At 41.4% G+C, this 11,538-nt stretch overlaps 1 long non-coding RNA gene across 1 annotated transcript; it reads right to left on the bottom strand.

Moving 5' to 3' along the window:
• Positions 1-643: 643 nt before the first annotated feature.
• On the bottom strand, positions 644-4,495 carry LOC140533268 (uncharacterized). Its single transcript, XR_011976859.1, has 3 exons — positions 4,387-4,495; positions 3,758-3,858; positions 644-756 (listed from the first exon to the last, which is right to left on the bottom strand). It is a non-coding gene; the product is annotated as an uncharacterized lncRNA (long non-coding RNA).
• Positions 4,496-11,538: the final 7,043 nt, after the last annotated feature.

The raw sequence follows: 11,538 nt of genomic DNA on the forward strand, positions 1-11,538 counted from the left end.
CAGCACTAGCATAAGCTAACAAGTCTGAAATTTCCCAGCTGGACCAGAAACAGGCATAGACCAAACTGGAATCAGTGATTCCCCAAGACAGCAAGAAATAGGACAAAAATCAAAAGACTGGGAAAAAAAGAGAAGTAAATATGAGATTGCTGATATAAAAAAAAACTGACTAGTAAAAGTAAAAAGAAAAAAGGAGAAAGTTTAAGAATCACTGAGCTCCATGAAAACCAAGATTAAAAAAAGATAAAAGCCTGGGTACTTTATTTCAAGGTACATCACTCCTCCCAGAAATAAAAAGGGAGGGCAGTGGAAAGAGTTTTTTTTTTTTTAAATGCACAGATGAAAACTGAAGGAAGATCAGAAGGAAGCACAGAAAAGCAGGACAGCTTTGAAAGTAACAGGTGAGATTTATCATATGATTTTTAAAAAATGCAACAGATATACAGATTATAGCAGGCACCTGTAAGCCACTTCACAAGGCCCTGAGGAGCTATGCAACATGTCTGTATCCCTGAAAGTTGGATGTTATGTATGGGTCTACCAGATAGAAGCACCAGAACTAGAACTAGAATTAAGAAGACTTATCTTTCTGAGTTCAATCTGGCCTCAGACACTGGCTGTGTGATCCCCGGCAAATCACTTACCCCTGTTTGCTTCAGTTTCCTCTGTAAAATGAGCTAGGAAAGGAAATGGAAAACCATTCCAGTATCTCTGCCAAGAAAACCCCAAATGGGGTCAACAAAGTGTTGGAAACAACTGAAAAAAAGAAACAACCAAACCAAAAACTATTGAATAACAACACCATCAGTGTGGTCTGGAGTTTGAGAAAACAGAAACAGAAAAGACACCATCCCTGCCCAAAGTACAAATTACCACCACTCTTTTCCCATGAACCATATGACTCTGGAGAGGTTAATGTTTTCAGTTTCCTCATATGTCAAGTGGAAATAATTTGCCTCCTGGACAGGGTGTTTGTTTTGAAGATCAAATGATATAGTCTATGTGAAAAGCATTTTGCAAGCTTTAAAGGATTTCTGGGGCAGTGATAAAAGAAGTGGATTCAGAAGTCAGAGGACCTGGATTCAAGTCTCAGCTCTGCAGTTTACTACTTCTGGAGCTCTAATCAAGTATTTCATTCCTCTGGGCTTTGGTTTTTTAGAGAGTTGAATCATATGAATTCTAAGATCCTTTGGGCTTTATATCTATGACTCTTTTGCTCATTCTGATAATGTTTCCCATTCAAAGTCACCTTCGTCAATGTCTTCCCAGATCAGTCAGTTCAACAATCTATACCTCTCACACTAATAACAGAAGCAGCTCAGTGGTTCAGTGGATTAGAGCACTGGACCTAGAGTGAGGAAAAATGGGAGTTTAAATCCATCCTCAGGCACTTAACTAGCTGTATGACCATGGACAAGTCACTTAAACTGTTTAGCTCAGTTTCTTCAACTGTAACATGGGGATAATAATAGCACTCCCCTCGTAGAATTGTTGTGAGGATGAAATGAGATAATATTTGTAAAAAGAGCTTAGCACAGTGCCTGGATCATGGTAGACAACTTCATAAATGCTAGTTCCCTTCCCTTAATAATAACAGCTCACATTTATGTCATTTTCAGTCATGTCCAATCAGGAAGACTAATCTTCCTGAGTTCAGATCTGACCTCAAGACACTTACTAGCTGTGTGACATTGGGCAAGTCACTTGACTCCCTTGGCCTCGGTTTTCTAATCTGTAAAATGAGCTAGCTAAAGGAAATAAATGGCAAATCACTCCAATATTTTTGCCAAGAAAGCCCCAAAGGGCATCACAGTTGGACGCAACTAAACAAAAAAAAATTATGTAGTGCTTTGCTAATATTATCTCATCTAATCCTTACAAAAATCCTAGGAGGTGTCATTTTATGAAGAAACTGAGGCAGAGGTTAAGTGACTTGATGAGCACTGACCTAGTAAAGTGACTGAGACTGTATTTGAATTTAGTTCTTCTCAGACTCCAGGTCTAGGGCTCTATCTACTTCACAATGAGATCAGAGGATTTGTAGTTGGGACTAGACTTGAGAGGGCCATGGAGTCAGTCCATTAATCAGGTACTTACTGAGTGCTTACTATGTTTCAGGAACAGTGCTAAGAATTGGACCCATATCCACCCAAAGCCATCTACACCCATCCACAGCTTCCTCCCCATCCCACAGATACAAGAATGACAAATCCTTGCCTTCAAAGAACTTAAATTATAATGGCAGAAGATAACATAACTCATCATGGACAAAGTAAATATAAAGTAACATTAGAGGAAAAGACTGTAACAATTGGGAGGTGGGGTGGGGGAAGACTTCCAGGAAAGGCCACTCCTTTATTTTGGAGGAAAAGCTGAGGCTCTAAGAGGGAAAATAACCTGTTTAAGGTCACAGAATTTTTGACAGCTGGAATTTGTACCCAAGTCTTTGGACTCCATATCCAGTCCTCTAAGAAATAAAAAAGGAGAAAGAGAGAGAGAGAAGAAAAGGAAGGAGGGAGAAGAGAAAAGGAGGGAGAAAGGAAGGAAGGAACACCACAAAGATAATACTGATTTTAGGCTTCAATTAAAGCTAGTTTTGGTGGTAGACTTTCAAAGCAACATAATAGTAGTTATTTGTGTGCATGAGTATGAGACTAGCTAATCGATAACATTGCTTTCATTTCTAAAGCTTGGAGTCTCTGTCTATCTCCTCTACCACAGTACAAGCTCCAGGAAGGTACAAACCACCTTTGAATCTTTTTATCCCCTCCGGGGGACTTAACAAATAGCTGGTTTTTCAATAAATAAAGAATCATAGCTTTGGAGTCAGGAGAAAGCCTCTAGCTATCTATGAGAGACAAATCACCTTAGTTTCCCCCATAAAAATGGGAGTATTATCTCTTCTACCTGGCTTACAGGATTGCCATTAAGGATGAAGCCTGAAAAGCACTATATATAAATGTCACATTGTAACTACCAAGTCAGAAGTCACCTATAAAAACAAATATCTATCACTCTCACTTAATCCTTAGAAAACACTTTACATACATTATCTCACTTGATCCTAATGGCTTAGCCAGCTGAGGATCTCTCAAGCATTATCCCCATTCTACAGCTAAAGAAACTGAGGCTCAGAAACTTTCAATGACTTGCCCAGTGTGCAGAGCTGATTCGCCAAAACTCTTTTCACTGTAGCAATGAAAAACGACCAGTGTTAAAAAAGAGAATCAAATTTATGCATAGAGACCTCATTCTAAGAAAGAACACCAGACTTGACAGTTATTTTACTACGTGTAAAATAGACATAACCCCACAATGGGTTATAAAGAAAAAGTTTTGTCAGTGCTATAAAAATGTAAATTACTTCTTACTCCTCCAGAGGTTAGGACATATAAGACTTTATTTTTAAAAATCTATCCTTAATCGCCTTACTAAAACCTAGAGACCCAATAAATCAATCCCACTTAAGTCTACAGAATGGAGACATGTAAGAAGTAGCATACCTCTGCTACTTGGGTTAGTTCTCAAGGTAGCCACCATCAAGTTAAGGTAGAAATCCTAGCCCTTAACCGACATATTACCCAGGCACTACAGGGCTAGAGGCTGCCAGGTGGCAATAGTGGGCCTGGAGTCAGAAAAACTGAGTTCAAAATCTAGCCTCTGACACTTAAAGCTACGTGACCCTGGGCAAATCACTTTAACTATCTACCTTGGTTTCCCCAACTGTAAAATGGAAATAATAAAAATAAACACCTACCTCACAGGTTTTTTGTGAAGATCAAACGAGATAATACTCGTAAAGCTGTTGGTACCGTGTCCCGTATGTATTAGACAATTAATAAATGCTCGTCCGTGTCCCTAAAAATAAAAATAAAAATAAAAATTCAGCCTGTGCCTTAAAAAAAGGGGGGGAAGGCAGGAGTCCTGGATTGTTTAAGAAAAAAGCTTTTGTGAACAGAAAGGAACAGAGACCCCCAGGGAGGTGGGAGAGAAAGAGCTCGGATTTGTACTCAAAAGCCCTGAGTTCTTTCTGACTTCTACTTAGATACTCCTAAAAAATCTTGGGCCTCAGTTGCTCTGCCGTACAATGAAGAAACTGGACCATGTGGTGGTTAGGGTGTCCTCAGAACACCGGACCCGAGCCGGTGAATCCACAGACCTCACCACCAAGTCCTCAAGCCCGCGGAGAGTCATCCGAAGCGGGGAAAGGGGTCTTCCCCGAGGCACAGAGGGAAAGCGAAGGGCCGCTGTCCCAGCCCGAACCCTATCCCTGAGCAGAGGAGGGGCAGACCCGGGACCTAGACCGGGAAAACGTGGCTTAGCCAGATTCTTGGCAGTTCGGTCTCGGCCTTGGCCCGCAGCTTTCGGCAGCTGGTGGGTACTTACCGCAACACGGAACGCAGTGAGAGGTGGGGGACGATCGAGGGTCGGGGGCCGTGGGCAGTTCCCGAAGCAGCTCCCGCAGCGAGCACTAGTGGCTGTGAACAGTTTCCAGGGTTCTAGCTCCAGAAACCTGGAGATTTATATCTTCCCTGCCCTGGCCCCTCCCCTTAAAGGGATAGCGCAGGTTTAAAGCCCAAGCAGTCGGTTCGAGCCCCGAGGTAGACGAGTTCACAACTGCCAGAGGAAAGAAGAGGGATGGAGGTGGAGGAGGGTGTTGGAGGAAGCCTCTACCCCGAAGGAGTTTTTCCTGGGAAACAGAGACGAAAGATCCAGTGACAGAGCAGAGAAACAGAGACAGAGATAGACGAGACAATGACAGAGGGGGATAGATGAACTGAGGCAGAGAATAGAAAAAGTCAGAGATAGACACCGGGATAGAGAGAGTCAGAGAAAGACAAAGGAGAGAGGAGACAGAGACTGAGAAACACATTTTTATAGTTTCACTCTCTTCCAGTGTAGGGAACTTGAGGCACACAGTAAGGCAAATTTCCCTGAAATCTCTGTAGGATGAACTCAAGGGGCCGAGTGTCTCAGCAGCTAACACAACTGAAGGACAGACGGGAGTCTCTCCCGAGCGAGCGGATTCTTAAGGAACCCGGTTCTTCTTAACTAACATTTTATGTCCTGTTTTAGGGTTTGCAGACAGACACATTCTCGACTCACCCATCTTCTAGGAGGACCCATTTCAGGTCCCAGCCTTACCTTTTTGGGAAGTGCTCACTTTCTCTCCTTTAATGTTCCTTTGGCACTTTCTCCTTCCCCTTCCCCCCATTACTTGCCAACACTTTTCAATATATTCCTAGTATTTAAGCTTCTAGGTTCCTGGCTTTCTTTTGTCTCTGCTTTTATATACCCAGGGCCTGTTGACCCTAATCCCCTTTGAATTGCTCTGACACCTACTGCCTTTCTGACCTAACCAAGCAAACAAGCTCAGTACTAGACCTTTGAGATCTAGACACAAATGTTCACAGGGGGCTTACTTCTGCAGAGGGAGACAATGTTGTTGTTCAGTGGTGTTTGACTCTTCTTGCAAAGATACTAGAGAGGTTTTCCATTTCCTTCTCCAGCTCATTTTACAGATGAGGAAACTGAGGCAAATAGTGTTAAGTGACTTTCCCACTCAGCCAGTGAGTGTCACAGGCCAGATTTGAACTCAGAAAGATAAGTCTTCCGACTCCAGGACTGGCACTCTATCCACTTTACTACCCAGCTATCTTACTACAACATAAACAAACTTTATTCCTGGTAATTGGGGATAGGGATGGCATTGACTGCTGATGAGGAATCCAAAAAAGCCTCATTAGAAGATAGCCCTTGGAATGAGTTTTAAGGGAAACAAGGCTGCCTGTGGCAGGGAAGTCAAGGTTAGGGGGCCCCTCTGAACCTCAGTTTCACAGCATCCTAAATTTAGATCTGGAAACGACCTTAAAGGTCATTGAGTCCAATCTGCTCGTTTTAGAGATAAGGAAGCACAGAAGGACTAAATAATTTGACCAGACTCACACAGCTGATCAGTGTGGGAGACCCGGTTTGAACTCTGTCTTTCTGACTTCTGGTCTCTCATCTCCACCCTGCTGCCTTTCATTTGTGAAATTCCGAGTTTAGACTCAAGGTCCCTTCCAATTCTACAAATCTATGACTCTTGACAGGTTTTCATCTAATCTCTGTCTAAAGACTTCCAATGATGATGAATTCATTACCTCCCAAGGTACTACCATCACCATTTTACAGATGAGGAAACTGAGGCACAGAGTGGCTCAAGCAACCTGCTCAGATTAAAGAATTAAGTAGAAGAGTCCAGATTCAGAACCAGGTTTTCTGACTCTAAAACCAGCATTCTTTTAACCATATGCTCCCTAGTTGTTTTCCTCTGAGGCATCATTGTCTTAGCATGGTTAAGGCCTAGGATTCTCTGAAACTATGCCACTGAAATGGAAACTCTGGTTGAAACTAGGAAAGCATCAAGTTCTCCCTAGCACAGGTTGTGTGTCTGAACGGGGAGCTGAACTGGGAGATTTTCAGAGTATTACCAATGGGTCTTCCATATATACTTTAGCCCTTTACAGATAATACTGAGATACTGAAACTTGATAGAACCTACATAAACATCAACTCTACATAATCATCAAAATAGAGGGGTGTCCTCTATTTTTAAGCAGAGATCAAAAACTTTAAGAACTGCTGGATTCTTAAGGACCTTTCCAGCTTGAGACCCTATGAACTGCTTGGAAACAGATGCAGAGCAGAGTAAATCCTTATCTAGAAAATTCAGCCAGAAATAAAGTTTGTCATGCTATTTATTTGCCTGGTTGACAGTTCTGTTCTCACCAGTCCTGGGAAGGGAGAATCCTTGGGAGTATCAATAACTTTGTCTGAGGCTGGTCAGGGCTGGAACAGGCCTGGGGGTAGGGAGAAGGCTAATTAACAGCATCTCGACCTTTCCCCTATTTCTCTGTGCTCTGTATTGTCAGGCTGGGGAGGAGGCAGAGAGAGGGGGATGGGAGGTGGAATAAGGGAGAAGCATAGAGCTGAGGAGTGCCAGAAAGAAGTAGAAGTTTGAGAGCCTTCATTTGACCACTTACCACTTTACTTTCTCACTCTCCTCTATGTCCCCTTCTCTTTTACTCATGGTTAGGTCTAGATAGTATAATTTAAAAATGACAATATTACCTAAGTTAATTTACTTGTTGAATGCCATGCTAATCAAACTATTTTATTACTTTATGGAGCGAGAAAAAAATAACAATAATTGAATTCATCTGGAGGAACAAAGGTCAAGAATCTCAAGGAAAATAATGAAAAGTAGAATCCAAAGGATCCTAAAGTAATTCTTTTGCTCAATATTCCCAGCCCTCCTTTCAAATTTTTGAGGTCCTATTATGTATATGGAAACATTTTTAATGTTTCTAGATGACATTTATAAATGTCATATATAATATATATATGACATTTAGATGACATTTATAAATGTATATTCTTTTTACAGGAAGACATCTTCCTGAGTTTAAAATCTGACCTCAGATATTTCCTACCTGTATGACCCTGGGCAAGTCACTTAACACTATTTGCCTCAGTTTCCTCATCTGTAAAATGAGTAGGAGAAGAAAATGGCAAACCAGTAACTTTGCCAAGAAAACCCCAAAGACTGGGACCACAGAGTGAAGACAGGACTGAAATGACTGAATAACAAATTCCTTTTAAGTTGTTTAAATTTCTTCTGACCTTTATCCTACTCCCTAGTCTCCCTCCTAGAGAACCATCCCATATAACAAAGAATTTTTTTTTTTAAAGATCAAAAGGAAGAGAAAAAGAATTAACTTTGCTGAAAACCTGAACTTACAATGGAAATACACAGCGTTCTAGTCCCTGGACTTCCCACCTATGCAAAAAGGGGAGGGGGGAGGAAACTTCTTCTCCCGGCTCTTCTTTCTTGTTATTCATCCACAATTAGGTTGTAAACTCTTTGAAGGCATTTTGCCTCTTTTTGTATCCTCTTCACTTACCACAACGCCTAGCATCTGCTAGGAGCTTAACAAATATTTATCGACTGACACAGTTAAAAGATCTTCTTGACTCCCAGGCTTGCTTGCTTCACAACTCCTGACTACTTGACCACCTAGCTGCCCAGATACAGTGGGAAAAGCACTAGCTCTGGAGTCAGAGGTTGTTGTAGGTGAGTCTAGTTTAGTCGTTTTCAGTTGTGGCTGACTCTTCATGACCCCATCTAGGGTTTTCTTGGCAAAGATCCTGGAGTAGTTTGTCATTTCCTTCTCTAGCTTATTTCACAGATGAGGAAACTGAGGCAAACAGGGTTAAGTGACTTGTCCAGGGTTTCACAAGTAGGATGTATCTGAGGCCAGATTTGAACTCAAGAAGATGAGCCTGACTGAAGTCAGATGACCCAAGTCAAATCTTACCTCGTGCCAAAATTCTAAGGCAGGATAGAAGTTCCAAGGGGAAGGGGAGTAGGTTTGTGTGTTTCAGGGCAGGTTACAGCATGAGAACAAATGATCAACACAGGGGACCTTCAGTCAAATTTTACTTAGGCATGTGGACATAAATTGTCAAATTTTATTTTTAAATTAACTCTCCACCTCTAGCAACTAATTTCCTAAAGAAAAACAGGACCCAGAGATCGTCTTGGCACAGTAAAAAGTCTTCTGGATCTAGGGAGGACTCCAGCTGGAACCCTGTTTGTCACCAATTCTCTTGGTGACTCTAAACACCTGGACAAATTATATTACTTGCCTGCCTAATCAATAAAAATGAGAGGGATGACTTCTAAAGAATACTGAATGAGCCTAATAAACAAAGTAGCTGACAGTTGTCTGATGGAAGATGTACATCTGCCTTCAAGTTATCTCCAGACACACCTCCACTACTCCTTGTCCCAGAAATGAGGCTAGTCTCTGGCAAAAGTGTGAAGCCATCTCAGTTAATCTTTGACAGACTCACAGTTCTCTCTAAATTCTGCTAACCTCAAGATACCCCAATGTGCCCCAGCAGTCCTGTTCTTTCAGGGCCTTACTGAGTAGAATAATGATTGTCAGTTATATAGTTTTAAGAGCAGGCGAAACTACAGTGCCTCTTTTGAAGCTGATAGACACCTTTTAAGGTAGACATACAGGTAGTGTGGCGGCATGGGTTTGGTGAATGAGGGTTCATACCTCACTCTGTGACTAACTACCCCTGTGACTTTTAGCAAGTTAATACAACACGATGGGCCTCAGAGGGTGTGAATGCTCTGATCCCTTCTGACTCTTAAATTCAATGATTCCCCATTTTAAAGGTGAGTAAATTCAGATGGAAAGAAGTGACTCACATAGTCACACAATCAGTAAATAGGGATTTGAAAGGAAGGCATCTGACTTCACACCATAACTGCTTATGTCAGCTATCTTGGGCAACCTCCATTTCCCCATTTGGAGTATGAAGAGTTGGGCAGCTAGGTGACACAGTGGATACAGTGCTGAGTCTGGAGTTAAGAAGACTAATCTTCTCAAGTTCAAATCTGGCTTCAGACACTAGCCATATGACCTTGAGCAAGTCACTTAACCCTGCTGGCCTCAGTTTCCTCATCTGTTGAGTGGGAGAAGAAAGTGAAAAAACCCTCTATTATCTTTGCCAAGAAAACTCCAAATGGAGTCAGGAAGAGTCAAACAGAAATGAACAACAAAAAGCATGAAGGAGTTGGCAAAGTGGGGCCCAAATCCCCTCACTTCATTGCAAAGGTGTGGGACTCCGGGTGTGGAATACTGCCTTATGCTATCAGACACTGTTGATATGTTAGTTTTGCTGAATTGCTGTCATTCTCTTTTTAAATCTTTGTTATTATAGATGCACACTGGCTATAGAACATATATATGTACAGCCATACACATACACACATACACATATATCACTTTCATACACTAGAACATATATAGAAACAAAAGGGCAGATGTAAAAACAGAAAGCATTAATAAAAGCAAGAACATTTTTTCTAAAACCTGAAGGGGTTGGAGTAGACAATCTCTAATCTCCTTTCCAGCTCTGACACTCTGGTTCTGCTTTATAAGGTGCTAGCTAATCTAGCAAACCAATCTGTGTCATAGTTTATCTTGGCTCATTTGAGAGGATAGTTTATTCCTTAATCCCCTTTATCCTCCCAAGTCATTTTAATTCATGCTTCATGCTTCTTCATTTAATTCATAAAAGACAAGTGGGGAACTAGTAGAGGAATTCCTCAGTCAGTTTTTCTACCTGGTCTGCTCTACGGTCAACTGAGTGAGTGTGAATCAGAATCATGGGCACTGATAACACTAATTTACCAACACTATGTGTGGGTAAATCGTGCCCTCTCTGAGTCAACTAGGTTATGTAACTATTCTATGGAGAACTCACAGATGTCCTTTCTAGCTCTGTCCCTGACTGTGTCTCTGAGCTGATCACTCACTCTTGAATATAACCAGGTGTTTTGAGTTTTTGTTGTTTTGTTTTCCTTTTCCTTTTTTTTTTTTTGGAAGTATATCAGAAAGCACATTTGAAATAAAAGGGTCCAGGCTCAAACCTTGGCTTTGCCACTCACACCCTGTGTGACACTGGACAAGCCCCCTTCATCTCCCTGGGTCTTACTTTGCTCATCTGTAAAGGCAATTAGAGTAGATGACCTTTAAGACATTTCATCTTTCTCAGCCTTGGTTTTTTCATCTATAAAATGAGAAGATTGCCCTAGATCTTCGCTATGTACGGTCTCTTCCAGCTCTAAATCCTTTCATCCCATGACCTTCAAGGGGAAGGGACTTCTTGGGTGAGCCAGCCATGTTGAGAACAGGGGGAAAATGAGGAAATGGGGCTGCCCCCTGGTGTGAGATGAGTGGTGGCATTCACGAGGGCACTCTGTTTCCTGCATGATTCACTGACTAAACTAGAGGACACCAAACCTACCTAGACTTCCTGAAGAGTCATGGGCCCTGACCCAGTCTCTTACACTTCCGAATACCTAGAGTCCCAGTAACTTGAATTTAAAAACAAATACAACAAGACAGAGAGAGTCACAGACATAGTAGACACAGAGGAATCCCAGGCAGATATGTGGGGTATCCAGAACCATGTAGATATTAAGAGTCCCACCTACAGAGACATGATCACACACAGGCACAGAGACATTTCTAATAATGATTACAAAACCAACCATATTAATAGAACATTTGTTGGTTTATAAGGTACTTCTCTTACAACTCTGTAGAGTGGGGATTTTAAGTATTATCCCCATCACAGAGGAGGAAACCACGAGCCTGGAGGTGAAGAAATTTCCTCATTGCCACACAGCTGGTTAACGTTGGACCTAGGACCCACACAGAGGAAGTAATTGTTTTCCTTCTTTTTTTTTTAAGTGTGAAGGCCTTTTCGAAAGTTTAAAAAAAAAGAGAGGTGAACTTTCACCTGACAGTATTTGTGCTTCTATTGGGAAAATACACAATGATAAAATACTACTACAAGTGCAGCAAAGCTTCTAAAGGAAACAGTACATGTGTATTCTATTAATTAAGTTACATTGATTTATTATGTTAACTATTACATTTATTTAAAGGAAGCTTTTGTATTTTATTAACC

This window comes from Notamacropus eugenii, chromosome 3, assembly GCF_028372415.1.
Source record: "Notamacropus eugenii isolate mMacEug1 chromosome 3, mMacEug1.pri_v2, whole genome shotgun sequence".
Taxonomy (NCBI): domain Eukaryota; kingdom Metazoa; phylum Chordata; class Mammalia; order Diprotodontia; family Macropodidae; genus Notamacropus; species Notamacropus eugenii.